At 38.0% G+C, this 16,144-nt stretch overlaps 1 non-coding gene across 1 annotated transcript; it reads left to right on the forward strand.

Moving 5' to 3' along the window:
- Positions 1–8,219: 8,219 nt before the first annotated feature.
- Positions 8,220–8,326, forward strand: LOC142178657 (small nucleolar RNA R71). The gene has a single exon (XR_012706927.1). It is a non-coding gene; the product is annotated as a small nucleolar RNA R71 (small nucleolar RNA).
- The last annotated feature ends 7,818 nt before the right edge of the window (positions 8,327–16,144 follow it).

Genomic DNA, 16,144 nt, shown 5'->3' on the forward strand with positions numbered 1-16,144 from the left:
AGTTGGGCACTAGCAGCTTGTGATGATGTCGCAAATGTGGTGTGAGATGTTTTCCATGATATGAGGGCATGCCAGTCTAAAGGACTTGTGGCCAGGTATCGATTGTAGCTTTGGCTCGGGGGACTCCGTTAAGTGAGCATGTAATTTTGGACACTTTCTTAGATAGTGTTCCTAAAAGTGGGAGTGATGGCACAATGAGCGCTAAGATAGCTATGTATTCACCATTAGTTGCTATGAAATTGAGTGGGCGTTTCTACAAACTTGAAGTAAAATGGAGCAGATATTTTCAAAGTGAAGTGGTAGAGTTAACGAGACAGCTTTGTAATACGTGCTATATGTCTAAGGAATAAACTTAGAGGGTCTAGATGTGACGAGAAGGATTTTCTTGAGATGTAAAGGTAATATGGTCGCTTGATTATCATCTCGGTATGTAGTATAGTCTTCAGGTATGGATGTTTCAGGGACCTTAAACTATATATGAGTAGGGTGGAAACTATTCTTACATTTTGTTGACGAGTGTACACTCGGAGGATCAATGGATCACACTGACAAGTTAGAAATACACACCTCAATTATGCTCGTTAATCAAATATAGTATAGTATGATATTGTATCCACATGGATTGGATTTAAACAGTATTCTCGTAGTTTCTAACTTGGATGCTATCCGGGAGAATCACCAATTGAGATTTATATGATTAATAACTAAAATTAACTAAGAGTCTAAAGTTATTGACTAATAACAATCGCAACAAGGAACAAGCAAAGAAGGTTTTGAATGGGAGAAAATAGGGTTTTGATGGTCTGGGTGCAAGATAATTGTTTGGGATCTAACTCTACATAATTCACTTCTAATGTTTAAGTGATTCTCTCGAATTCACTCAATTATTAGTTCAAACGTTCAGCAAAAACTTCTCTCTCGATTAAGTCTTAACCTCACGAGATGAACCAATTTAAGCGCATGAAGATATGCAAGAATGCTTAGTCGATTGATCTTTAGGAAAACCTCTTCTAATTATTATCCTAACTAGGTTTAATCAATGATTCAACTAGCCTCTTTTGATTACTTAGAAGAATTAATGAACTCAACCAACAATATAATGCAAAGATATCACAAGTTATGCCTCTCTTGATTACATGAACTAGTGAATATAGATGCAACAATTAAATCATCCAAAAACGCTTCAATACATAAAACTAGAGTTATAATCCACAAACAATCATCACTACACCAAATCCATCAAACCCTAAAGAGAACTACTGTCACGACCCAATTTCTCCTATAGGCCGTGATGGCACCCAATGGCGCCGCTAGGCAAGCCAACAATGAAATAACTACGTGATTACTCCTTTTGATAGGTTTCCAGGTAATTTAAATTCCATTTATTAAAAGATTTAAGAAGTAGGAGGTTAAATAAATGAACGAAAACAATGGAGTGCAATCATAGATATATAAATACTCCAAAACCATAAAGTCTACTAGAGTGTGTGCCAAGACCTGGTGTCACAAGTGTATGAGCACTAGTAGAATATACAAAACTCTAACTACTGTCTGAAATAACATAGACAGAAAATAAGTACAAAAGAAAGGCTCTAGGTGCTGCAAAATGACTTAGGAAGCAGCTCACCACTAGGCCTCAGGTTATCGGGGATGAGCGTCGGTGTGACTGCCAAAGACACCTGCCTCAGATCTTGCACGGTCAGTACAGAAGTGTAGTGTGAGTACATAAATAACATGTGCCCAGTAAGTATCAAGTCAAACCTCGAAGAAGTAGTAACGAGGGGTCGACATCGACACTTAATATGGGCTGATAGTAAAGAAATACAGAATTCTAAATGAGCATGGGTTACATAAATAATAATTATAATTCAATAACAAGCAGAAAGTAATTAAATTCTTTCACACATGGTAAGTTCTAAATAAATTTATGTCTCATATAATTATTGCCTCTCAAGCCAGGAAAAGATATCAAATATATAATTACACTTCGAGTGTTATCACGCACGATTATGCTGAGGTCATACGGCCCAATCCAGAATAATGTGTACACCGCCGAGGATCGAGCGGCACGAACCATAGATGCATCTATCAACTGCCGAGGCATTCGGCCCACTCCACAAGAAGAGAGGATAATTAATAAACAACCAGTTTAAGAGCTAATACAAGGCTAATGTACAACGAAACATAATTTTCATTAACGGTCAAGTAACCCGCCAAAACTCAAGTAAGTGAAATTCGGTCTTTTACAATTCCTCTAACAAGTTCCAATATAATTTAGATACTTAATTAGCAAGTAGGATGCAAACATTACAAGAATTTCATGATTCGGTTCCTTAACTACCCGGCACTAGCATAATTAGTAGCTACACACGGACTCTTGTCATCTCGTGCGTACGTAGCCCCCACAATTAGAAGCAAATAGCAATTTAAATCACATATGGAGTAAATTTCCTCCTACAAGGTTAGGAAAGAGACTTACATTATCTCAAAACTCGCTTTCCGGTCTCAAATTCTCTCTAAAGCCTCAACTCGGTGCCAAAGAATCCGAAACTAGTCAAATATTGTATAAATAAATCAATATATGTTCCAAAGTCCATAATTTAAATATTAGAGTAATTACTCAACCAAAATTAGAAGATTCCTAAAAATTCACCCCTGGAACCACGTGCCCGGATTCCGGAAATGTTCAAAGAAAGTTGTTACCCATAACTTCACGAACTCAAATATATAATTTTCACCCAATCCCATAACCATTTTCGTGGGTAAATCCCATTTTATCAAATCCTAGGGTTATTCATCTACACCCATGATTTTTATAAATTTACATGTTAAAATCTACCCATAATCTATGTATTTAACTCATATTGGATAGGAATTACTTTCCTCCAAATAAATAGGTAAAAACCCCTCTCAATAACATCCACAATCGCCCAAAAGATGAGAGAAATGGTTTAGAAATGGCTTACGTCCCGTAATAAATGAATCCTTCTGCCTCCATGACTTTCGCATTTGCGGTCACTAGGCCGCATCTGCGACACCACTTCTTTGGAATTCCCTAGGCATAGCACTGCCCGCTTCTGCTGACGGGTCACCGCTTCTACGGATGGTCAAGCGCTCCTGCGGCCCAATCGCACCTGTGGCTAGTCATCACAGAAGCGAGGCCGCTTCTGCGCATGCTTCTCCACTTCTGCGGCCTCTGGACAAATGCCCCAAAACTGCTTCTGCGGCCACAACCTCACTTTTGCGGGCTCACACCTGTGGCCATAAGCTCACAGGTGCGGGCACACCAGAACGGGTGCACCAGCAGCCCTTTTGAGTCCTAACTCGATCCATGCATCGTCCGGATTGCACCCGAGGCCTCATCCAAACATACCAACAAGTTCGTAAACATGCGACAGACTAGCTCAAACCCTCAGAACGTGGAAAACAACACCAAAACTAAGAATCACACCCCAAACCAAATCGAATCAACTTATGAACTTCAAATTCTTCTAACTTACTCCGAACGCGCCGAAACATACTTAAACTACTCGGAATGACTTCAAATTTTGCGTGCAAGTCTTAAATCACCATATGGAACTATTCTCAAGCTCAGAATCCCAAATGGACCTCGATAACATCAAAACCTACTCCAAACCAAATTTAAAAAAATTTAAAACCTTCAATTAGCCAACTTTGAACATTAAGCGCCGAAATGCTCCCGGATCATCCAAAACCCGAACCGAACATACGCCCAAGTCCAGGATCATCATACGAATTTATTGTCACCGTCAAATCCCGGTTCTAAGGTCGTTTACTCAAAATATTGACCATAGTCAAACTTAACCTTTTTAGCCAACCTTAAGGAACCAAGTGTTCCGATTTCAACCTGAACCCTTCCAAATCCCAAACTAACCATCCCCGCAAGTCATAAAACAGTAAAAGCACGTACGGGGAGTCTTATTTAGGGGAACGGGGTTCTAAAAAGAAAAATGACTTGTCGGGTCGTTACATTCTCCACCTCTTAAACAAATGTTCATCCTCAATATAATAAAAGTATAGGAAAATATAAATTCAAACCAAACTCGGGACGTGAGTGAGGAAGGAATGATGAAATCGTTGTGATTTTGCTCCTCCAACTCCTTCTTAGCTTCCTTAGGTCTAAAGTATGTCAAACGTCCAGAAAATAATGTTTTTCCATGTATTTATACCAAGTAAGTTCGGGCCTAGACGAAATCTCCCTATCCTATCCGAAATAAAAAAAACTTACAAACTTATTATTTTTCATGTGTCGCACTGTGTGTCGTCCAGTGCGTAGCATTAGTACTTTTTCTTGGTCGTAAACTCTCTGAACTTAGCTTGTTTGACAGAATTTTGTACTGATGCTACGTACTATGCCACGCACTATACCTAGCATTAGTGTATTTTTCTGTCAGACCTTAGAAACCCATCCTCTGAACATTGTCAATCTTCTGACATAAAGTTACCCTAGTGCGTTGCACTATGAGTAGTGCGTCGCACTATGAGTCGCCCAGTGCGTCGCACTAGTGCATTTCTTCAGTTGTTGCTTCTTCCTTGATTTTTGACATCCAAAAGTGATCCTCGACCCAAACACGATCCCGACTTAATCCTTTGGGCTTTTACTCAAATTTCGAAGCTCCAAATAGCTCGAATTAGTTTCACAACATCTACATAACTCGGAATCACTCCTACAAGGCATAAAACACACAATAAGTACAAAACACTAGCAATTAAAGCTCAAACACAATTAAAGTGTAGTGAATTAGAGTGCAATAAGCGACTAAAACACGTGATTATAGCCTTCCATCAACACCCCACACTTAAACCATTGCTCGTCCTCGAGCAATCAAAATATACTTCATATAGACACGACCTTTTTCAACAACTCTCATAACTCATCATACAAAGAATATTTAGAATAGATTAAATACTCTAACGTAACATCCTCGCCTCAAGATTTGACTCAAAAAGCATCACGCATTTTTCACAACCCGCTCACTTACTCTAACATAGAGGTAAACGACATTGCCTTTCCTTCGTGAATCAAGTTCCCTCACATAACAATAGAGAGTAGTTATACACACAATAAAATTTAAGAACAGTCAGGAACTCAAGATAGAAACAATTCACTCACTCTTAGAAACAACATTCATATGCCACAAAAGACGTACCATAGGCTAGCCCATAGTATACTACTCTACTAATTGAGCCCATTGAGTCAAGGTTCAAGTAGGACTTAATTTGGTTATAATGTAGGTTGCGGGACGGGTAGGATACATTTAGATATAAGAGTGACTACACCTCCCTAAGAACTTTAATACATACACTAACCTTTCAAAATCCCACACTTATGTCAAACCATAACTCCACCGCCACACCAATATACATCAACTCCCTACTTCTTTAGGCATAAATACATCAAGATTTACCACTATCATGGAATAGTTTGCACAACAATACAACATTTTTTTATTTTATTTTTTTCAATTCAATTCAAGTGGATCTTACTTTATCAATACAGTGCACCTTTCTCCTTATTTCATTAGTTCCACTCAAAATCCAAACCAACCACCCCACACTTTAACTTTTACAAATTCAAGTGCTCGATGTTCAATTCAAACAAATGGGTAAGGCTTGTAATGTGGTTGCCAAAGAAATAGGATTACAGGCTCAAAGGGGTTAACTACGATACATAACAATTAGGCGAGAAAAGCATATAACTGGCTCAACAAAGAAATGCCTATATCACTTCCAAGACTAAGTAAATTACTATTTCGCTTTGCAAACACACGGGGCAAGTTCTAGACATCAAATAAAATGCACAGAATAACAAAAAACCTCGCAAACACATGGCACATAACTCACTCAGGACTGGACTATCAAGACACTCTAGCCAAAGCAGTTTAGCAAAGTTACGATCATACAATTTAAGGTACTTATGCAAGAGTCCAAAATTTGAGCCTAAGCGTCACAACTAAAGTACTTACTACTCTCAAGGAAAATAAAGTCAAGAGATATTGCCTTCCATTCAAACCATAGCACAAGGTTTCATACTCCTAACAAAAATAAAAACTAACTACACCCAGTTCAAACAAAACCCTTGGAAAAGAACCGCGGCACAAAGAAAAACCAATGTGGAATTAATACACTACCTACAAAATAAAATCTTTTGGTATTTTTTCCTTCGACTTTAATCCCTCAAGAAACCCGTCGAATGATATCCATCGTCGGGAAAATCGAAAATTTTTAAATTTTTATAGTTTATTTTAAAAAATTATGTTTCTATCTCTACTAAAACTAACCAAAACAAAACAAAAAAACTAAAACTAATATACATACTAATATACATACATACATACAACATATCCTCCACCCCATACTTTAAGTTGTGGCATATCCCCATGACACACAATTAAAAAGCATAAGGTAAAGGAAACTTCCCTGAACATCTAGTCGAGGTTTGAGTCGAAGTCGGGCTCCATTAATCGCCTTCGAACTAATGCGCACATCCATGTAGACAGCTCTTTCTCAGCCTTCTTGGGGTACATCCCACACTTATCTTTCTCACTCAGTTCGGCCTTCTCTTTTGAGCCCTTCACTTTCCACTCAACACTAGCAGCTGGTCTCTCCTTTTGTGTCCCCTTCACTACATTCATCTCAAAAGTCACAGTCTCCTCACCCACTCTAAGCATGCGTTTCCTCTCATGTATATCTAATATAGCTCTAACCGTCGCTAAGAATGGTCTTCCTAGGATTAGGGGAACCTCCTTGTTCTCCTCCATATTCACCACTATAAAGTCTAAAGGAAATATAAACTTATCCACTCGAACTAACACATCTTCCACTATCCCCTTGGGTATTAAAGTCATTTGGTCTGCCAGCTGCAAAGATATTGGTGCAGACCTTATCTCTCTGATCTCCTTCTCTAGTTTCCTATAAATAGATAGAGGCATTAAACTAATTGAGGCACCAGAATCACATAATGATTTATCAAAATGAATAGTTCCTACAGAGCAAGGTATAGTAAAAATCCCTGGATCTCTACACTTTTGTGGGAGTTTATTTTGTAAAATCGCACTGCAATGCTCTGTGAGCTTGACCACTTAGGTCTCCTCGATTTTCCTCTTCTTTGTAAGTATATCCTTCAAGAATTTAGCGTAAGCAGGCATTTGTGAGAGCACTTCTGTAAATGGTAAGTTTACATGAACCTATTTAAGCACATCCATAAATCTCTCAAATCGCTTGTCCAGCTTTTCTCTATATAGTTTTTGGGGGAAAGGTCGAGCAGGCATATGCTCGCTCTCATCAGGTTCCTCCCTTTTTGCTTTTTCTTCCTTCTTCTTTTTCTCAGTTTCATCGGGCCTTTCTTCTTTTTATCAACATCATTTTTCAGCTGCTTTCCACTTTCTTTTTTAAGTATCACATCATCTATCATCGGGGTGAGATCTTTCAACACTTGCCCACTTCTCAAGGTCACAGAATTCACCGTTTCTTCGGGATTCTTTTCTGTATCAGCGGGGAGAGTGCCTGGAACCCTCTCAGATAATATTGTTGCAATATGTTCCACTTGTCTCTCTAGGTTTTGCAAATAAGTGCCCAATTCTTTGATAGCTGCTCCATGAGCGTCCAGCCTCTCATCTGTCTTGATAATGAAAGCCTTCATTAGATCCCCTAGACCAGGCTGAATGGGTTGTTGAGGCTGAAATTGCTGCCTCTGCTAATTTTAGTATGCTAGAGCTCCTTGTCCCTGTGGTCTAGAGTTATTTTGCTGCCAAGCATTGGTAGTACCTCCAGGTGAACTCCATGAAAAACCGGGGTGCCTCTGACCCATTGCATTGAAATTGTAATTTCCCACAGCATTTATTTCCTCGGTTAAGGCTTGACACTCATGAGTAGGGTGTCCTCGTCCACATATATCACATGCTGCATGAGGCTCATTTTGTATTGAGGATAAGGTCATCTTCCTTATCGCTTTGGCCATAGCATCAAGTTGTACCTGCACAGATGTGTTAGCATCAACCTGGTGAACACCAGTTGATCTTCTTCTTTTAGCACTCTCAGAGGGCCAGTGATTTGCATCTTCAGATAACTCGTCAAGAATTGTGACTATCTCCTCTGGAGTCTTCTTCATCAATGGGCCTCCAGCTACATTGCTTAATGTTCTATGTGAGGCCGGTGTCAACCCATCCCAAAAGTCCTGGAGTTGCATCCAGAGTTCAATTCCGCTATGTTGACACTTTCAAACAATCTCCTTAAACCTCTCCCATGCTTCAAAAACAGTTTCCGTATCTTTCTGGAAGAAGTTTTGGATTTTTCTTCTAAACTTTCCCGTTTTATCTGAGGATAAATATTTATCAAAGAATTTTCTGGTCTTCAAAGGGAAATGTGCTTAAGTACACTACATCTTGTGACACCCCATTGTATTGAAAGATGTTCATAATCTCCTCGAAGTCCATTAGTTGTGTGTTTGGATCTTCATTTTGCTTCCCTCTGATGACACAGCAATTCTGAATGGTTTGAAGCAACCCTTGCTTCAATTCAAAGTTGTTAGCTGCAATGGGAGGTGGTCTAACACTCGATAGTCCCTGATTATAAACCGGTCTAGCATAATCGCCAAGTGGTCTCCCAGGAATGGGAGATATATTTCCAAACTGATCTGCAGCCAAGGGTTGATTTTGATCAATTCTCCAACCCCTCTCTTCTTCATAGATAATCTGTGCATCTCTAATAGCTGCTTCCTCAGCATCCCGTGCAGCTTTTTGTCGTTGTTAGGCTGCTTCTCTCGCATCCAAATCTATATTATCCCCACCGTTTCCAGCCATATCTTCTTTGGTTGAGGATTGCCCAACCTTTTCTAACGTCTCGGTGAGATTTCTTTCCTTCCTCAGCTGTCGCAGTTGTTTTTCAATTTCTGGCTCGTTTGGTAGCGCTTCCTTCGTAGAGGCTCGATTCATGCACCAATCTAAACTTGTAACCTGCGCACAGTCAACAATACTAAACATAAAAATAGAAAAATAAAATAAAATAAAAAGAATAATTCCTGAATTAGCACTACAAACTATTTCAAACATTGTTGATTGTCAATCCCCGACAACGGCGCCAAAATTTGACGAGCTCGAAACACACACCTAAATTATGCTCGCTAATCAAATATAGTATAGTATAATATCGTATCCACATGAATTAGATTTAAACAGTATTCTCGTAGTTTCTAACTTAGTTGCTGTCCGGGAGAATCAACAATTGAGATTTATATGATTAATAACTAATATTAACTAAGAGTCTAAAGCTATTGACTAATGACAATCGCAACAAGGAACAAACAAAGAAGGTTATCAATGAGAGAAGATAGGGTTTTGATGGGATAGGTGCTAGATAATTGTTTGGGATCTAACTCTAGATAATTCACTTCTAATGTTTAAGTGAGTCTCTCGAATTCACTCAATTATAAGTTCAAACGTTCATCAAAAACTCCTCTCTCGATTAAGTCTTAACCTCACGAGATGAACCAATTTAAGCACGTGAAGATATATAAGAATGCGTAGTGGATTGGTCTTTAGGAAAACCTGTTTCTATTAGTCTCCTAACTAGGTTTAATCAATGATTCAACTAGCCTCTTTTGATTACTTAGAAGAATTAATGAACTCAACCAACAATATAATGCAAAGATATCACAAGTTATGCCTCTCTCGATTACATGAACTAGTGAATATAGATGCAAAAATTAAATTATCCAAAAATACTTCAATATATAAAACTAGAGTTATAATCCACAAACAATCGTCAATACACCAAATCCATCAAACCCTAAAGAGAACTACTCCATAGATATGGAGTAATTCATCACAAATATAATAAAAGTATAGGAAAACATAAATTCAAACCAAACTCGGATCTTGAGTGAGGAAGGAATGATGAAATCCTTATGCTTTTGCTCCTCCAACTCCTCCTTAGCTTCCTTAGGTCTAAAGTATGTCAAAAGTCCAGAAAATAACGGTTTTCCATGTATTTATACCAAGTAGGATCGGGCCTAGATGAAATCTCCCTTTCCTAGCCGAAATAGAAATATTTGCAAACTTATTGATTTTTATGCATCGCACTGTGCTTCACCCAGTGCGTAGCATTAGTGCTTTGTCTTGGTCGTAAACTCTCTAAACTTAGCTTGTTTGACAGAATTTTGTACTGATGATACGCACTATGCCATGCACTATGCCTAGCATTAGTGTATTTTTCTGTCAGACCTCAGAAACCCATCCTCTGAACTTTGTCAATCTTCTGACATAAATTTACCCTAGTGTGTCGCACTATGAGTCGCCCAGTGCGTCGCACTAGTGCATTTCTTCAGTTGTTTCTTCTTCCTTGATTTTTGACGTCTATAAGTGATCCTCAACCCCCGAACACGATCCCGGATTAATCCTTTGGTATTTTACTCAAACTTCAAAGCTCCAAATAGCTCGAATTAGTTCCACAACATCTACATAACTCGAAATCACTCCTACAAGACATAAAACACACAATAAGTACAAAACACTAGTAATTAAAGCTCAAACACAATTAAAGTGTAGTGAATTAGAGTGCATTAATTGGCTAAAATACGTGATTATAGCCTACCATCATACATAGAGGTTGTAACCATGGTAAGTTCATAGAAAGATGTTTAATTGAGGACGAACATCCCCTGTGAGAAGGTTTGAGGTTTTGTGATCCCTTAAGGGGTTCCTATGAATAGTTTCCTTTCTATCCAGTAAACTGCTATGGTGAGAGTTTAGATCGCATAAGGAAGATGCCATGTCTGTCATAAGTATAAGTATGCATTTGGCACATAATTTGGATCTTGTTATGATTAGTACTACATGGGCTTATGAGTAATTTAGTTGAGTAATAGTGAAAGGTCATGGAAGTTAAGGAGAAAAACTTAGTCTAGGTTCTCGGATGATGTGATTATGGATTTGAGCCAAGTGTGGGAGCTTACCGTCTATGATTGGATCATATAGACATGTGTTGTTGTACTTTATGGACTAAGGTATGCTTATGCATTAGTTATGACTTGAGAAGGGTGACATCAAGAATGAATTGGCCAAGGAATTTGCCGGATGTAATGTACTACACTTTATTGATACATGGAGATTGTTGAATAACTTAGATTTGATATTCTTTGTAGATATAATGTGCAAGGAGAAAGGATTCACTCAGTTGCTTAAGGAAGAGGTTGCTCCATTTAGAGAAATCATGTGCTAACAGAGCACAAGTTGTTCACCATGTTTGGTTATGCATCGGGGACTAGAGCAAAGTGGGTGACTCCCGAGATATGGTTCTAGTGGGTTAAAGTTCCAATGTGATAATTAAGGATTTACCAGATACTTTATTTGGTTAAGAATTTGAGATTTGTATTGGACTATGATGAGGACTTTGAGTACTTCAATATCATTGTTGATTCTACAATGTAGCATTAGAGAGATGAAAAGAACAATTTCCAATTCATTGGAGGGCTCTATAGAACAATCATCTTGGTTTGAGGTAATTTTGTGTGCATGAAGGGAAATAAAGGCTAACGAATATGAGGATGGCATAGTTCCATATCGAAATCACTTGGTGTAAGTTTTGGTTAAAGACCATAGTATATTAGAAAAGAAAAGTGATGCTTTAAAAGTGGGTCAAGAGTAATCTAAAGAATTTGGGTGAGTATAGTAGTGGCTTGGACCGGCATGGTAATAGAAATGATATGTTTCTTTGGTATAATAGTGTAATACAGGAACTATTGTGGTAGGACTTTTAGGTTTGACAGTCCATGTGACTTGGTTAGCATGGAGACATTCAGTTCCAATGGATTGGATTATGTATAAATGAGTTCCTAAGAGCTTAAGATGGTGTTGACCATGACTTTAAAGTTAAAAATTTCTTACAGGCTTGGAGATTATATTGCATGATTGTGATTGACTCACGAGTTGAGCTAAATTGTATGCTTCTAGGCAATGGAGAGCTTGCGAGGGGACTATCCTACTTGTAATTCGGAGTTAATAACTATACTCCTGTACGTAGAAATGGCATCATGCTGGATATGGTGAGTCATGTGAGGTTTGGTTGCTTTGAAAAGGTCGCGGTTCATCTTCGAGCAGAAGGATTGGATTTGAGATAGCACGGATGATTCGAGTTGCTTAAGAAATATAGTAGTACTGATTTCAATATCATTAAGAAAGATAATATGTTGTAGAGGATGCTTGTTGATAGGGTCTATGGACAATTCAACTAAATGCTATGACAATTATGCGATAGCTAGTTGTCCGACAAGGAAAGATTTATGGTATGGCACATTTGTAGATGCTTGCAAGTGTAACTTCAAAATTTTGTTTGAGTAGGCATATATAGGTCACAAGGATGAGAAATCTTGCACTTTTAAGGTATAGAGGTTGGATTTTGATGGGTGAGTTGAGAAGATTTGTGCTTCACAAAGTTCGGGATTCCCGATATTTGATGTGTTGTAATCTTCCTAAGTATAGTAACATTTTCCATCTTGAAGGTCTTGGTTTGAGGAAAAGAGTTCATAAGGTTGTTAGCATTATTTTTCTGTGTTGGGATGATGAGCAAGTTAGGTAATGACTTTAGATATGCAAGGACTTGTATATTTGATATATTGAGTTAAACGAGGTTATAGCAGATCTTGTGTGACTGGCACGAATGGAGGACAATAAAGGAAAGGGTGTGGAAGTAGTTTCTTGATAATTGGGTTGATAACGGGTTACATGATATATATTCATAGTTGAGACCGATGGTTTAAACATTACTTTTGAGTCCATGAGTGAAACTTAGAATGGGTTCGTAGTAGCTTATGGAAGGCTTATTACCTACTTTAGAAGAATGTGAAATTAATATGAATGTCTAATGGTAGGACTATTGAGGATGTGTACTCTGCGATAGCTCAAATTTGCTTATACAGTACAAGGTGTCATATAGATATGTCATTCGAAAAGGGTTATAGTAATATGGGATGCTTTCTACCATCGAATGTAATAGAGTAATAGCACACCATATGACTATGGCAGTTATGACATGTGATTAAGGTGCACGAGCTGACTCAGATTGAGTTAGCTTAATTGTTGCATAATTCATAGATGGAGTAAGTTGTATAGATACTCATAGACTTACTGAAAGAACACCACAGGCACGGGGATTCATTGGGTGAGAAGTTTCTTTTTCATAGATTTGTCATATATGGGTTATTGCTTGTATGGTGCACAAACTATGACAATTGAGGTTCCATGTTAAATTTTGTGTGACTTGTTGGTCGGGAAGCTTGTACCACATTAGATGAAGCTAACGGGACTTGAATTAGCGCGATCAAGTTTGGATAAAGTATAGCGGAAAGAAGAATGCTTTCAGGCAGCCTAGAACAGGCAACGATTCTTAACGACAAGGGAAATCCATGAGTTGTCGTGATGATGGGTGGTTGTGAGTTTCTAAAAGTTTATTTCATCATTAGAAGTACTGTAAAGGCTTGAAAAAAAAATTCTATTTCATATGGGGTATTTTTACTAATATCAGATTTGACAATAAGCAGTTATTGCAGTCAAAACATATTGCTATGGGCATATGATTTATGGATATATCAAGTAGTTATATCTTGAAAGTAAATTTATGACTCCATACAGGTTATTGGGATTGCTATATTGTATATATAGAAGAGCCGGTAGCTATTCCAGATCGGCAGGTTCGAAAGCTGAGATCTAAGGATATTCCTTCTGTGAAAGTGCATTGAAGAGGTCAAAAGACCGAGGAAGTTTCTTTGGAGCCTGAGTCCGACATGAGGAATATATATCCGTAACTTTTTATCAGTCCAGGTATATTTCTATGCCTGTTCGAGGATGAATCATTCTTTTAGTGGTGGAGAATGTAATGGTCCGATAGGTCATTTTGAGAACTAACTCCCTTTTTTATGATTTGAGACCTTTAATAGTGCTATTTGATGACTTTATGACTTGCATGTATGGTCCGTATCGGGTTTCGAAAGGTCCGTGAGTTATTTTGAACACTTTGACAACTAGAGGCTTTAAGTTAAAAGAGTTGACCAAAGTTAATATTTTGGATAAATGGACTAGGAATTGAGATTTGAGGGTTCCAATAGGTTCATATGATAATTTTTGACTTGTATGTATTTTCGGATCGGGTCTTAGGTGGCCCGAAGTTGATTTGGCGCTTTAAGTTGAAAGTTGCCAATTTTAAAGAACTTAGAGTACATAAGCTTGACTTGGGATTTGCTTTCGTGTTGTTACACTTCGCTTCACGTTTTGAGACTTCGGATAAGTCCATATATGTTATTTAGACTTAATAGAATAGTTTGGAGGTAAACCAAAGAGTTTAGGAGTGATTCCGACCTATCTTGTGAAATTGGAACTTGAAAAGCTTAAGAAAGTTCATAATTTGGTTTGGATCTTGATTACTAGTGGTGATGTTTCAGATGTTTTTGAGACCATGGACAAGTTTTTATAGGATATACGGACTAGTTGGGATGATTGTACGGGGTCCCGGAAAGCTTAGGTGAGTTTTGGCATGTTTGAAAGAAGAAATTGCAACTTTTTTGGGAAAAACCATCTGACCGGAGCCTAGGTCACCGCGCCATGGTGCATGTGGCACTGAAATCCGCAGTGCAAAAATACTGGCACCAAATTAGTATTGTAACGACCTGGCCGATCATTTTGAGCTTCAGCATTCCGTTTGATTGTTTGAGACTTTGAATAGCTTTATATGATGCATTATGACTTGCGTGTATGGTTAGTTTCGATGTTCGAATGTTTCAGGATTGATTTGGAAGAGTGATTCTCAATTTGGAAGCTTTAAGTTGGAAGAGTTGACTAAGGTTTAACTTCTACATAAATGATCTCGAATTAGAGTTTTGATGGTTTCAATAGATCTGTATGGTAATTTATACTTGGGGGGTATGCCCAGATTTGATTTCTGAGGTGCCTAGGTAATTTTGAGGGTAATTGCCGAAAGTTGGCATATTGAAGGTGTTGGAATTGGCTAAGTTTGACTTAGAGTGGACTTTGGTGATATCGGATCTCATTTGATATTCTGAGCCTTGGGGCAGGTTCTTGTTGTCATATTGGACTTGTGTGTGAAATTTGTTTCCATTCTGAGGTGTTTAAGAGTGATTCAGATACTTGAGTTGCATACTAGTTAAGCTTAAAAATTTAAGTTGACGATGGTCAAGTAGTGGACTTAACTAGCTTGAATTCATGATTTAAAAGTTTCAACAGGTTTGTATGATTATTTTGGACTTTTTCGCAAGTTTTGGTTAGATTCTGATACGTTTCGGATGGGTTTGGGTTGTGCCATGCTCTTATTTGATGTTTCGGAATCGTTTCTTTGGACATAAAGGGTAAAATATTGAGAAAATAAGATCTAATTTATATTTTGATTAAGCCATTAGATCCTTATCATGATTTCGGAATCATAGCAAAAAGAATCGTCGAATTCCGAGGTCGTATGAGAGAGTTATGCCAATTTCCATGTTGAGAAAGATTGCTTGTTTCTGGTGCGAACGCAAAGAAGGCCCCGCGAAGAAGAAGAAGAAAATTTGGGTTGACTAGTCAATGCAAAAAATTGCTCTTCGTGAATGCGAAGGTGTCTCACGAAGGCGATGAACAAAAATCATCTGGGCAGTGTTTTAAATTGGCAGACGGTGCATTGTAGTATGTTGAGCATATTTTGAGTTTTAGAGCTCCAGGTACTATATAACCTTTATTTTGATGTTTATCCATGATTATTTCTGATGGTTATCCTTTTTATCCGTGTTTGAATTGTGAAAATTAGGGTTTTGAGCCCCAAAGTTGAGAAATGATAAATCTTTTATTTAGGGGTCTATTCAAGGACGAAATTGGATGATTTTCTAGATATAGTCTATATAAGTTAGGGGTAATATATATTTTTAAGAATTTTCAGAATCCGGGTGCATGGGCCTAGGATTGACGTTTTTTGACTTTTCGTGGGGGGTGAGAATTATTTCTAATTGATAAATTATGGGTTCTTGAGTATGTTTTGATTGGTTTGCACTTTATTTGTGTTTCCTAAAGACCTGTCGGTCATGCCACCCGATAGTGATATTGATTTTAGTATTGATTTGGTGCTAGGCACTCAACCCATCTCTATT

This window comes from Nicotiana tabacum, chromosome 24 (genome assembly GCF_000715075.1).
Source record: "Nicotiana tabacum cultivar K326 chromosome 24, ASM71507v2, whole genome shotgun sequence".
Classification (NCBI taxonomy): Eukaryota; Viridiplantae; Streptophyta; class Magnoliopsida; order Solanales; family Solanaceae; genus Nicotiana; species Nicotiana tabacum.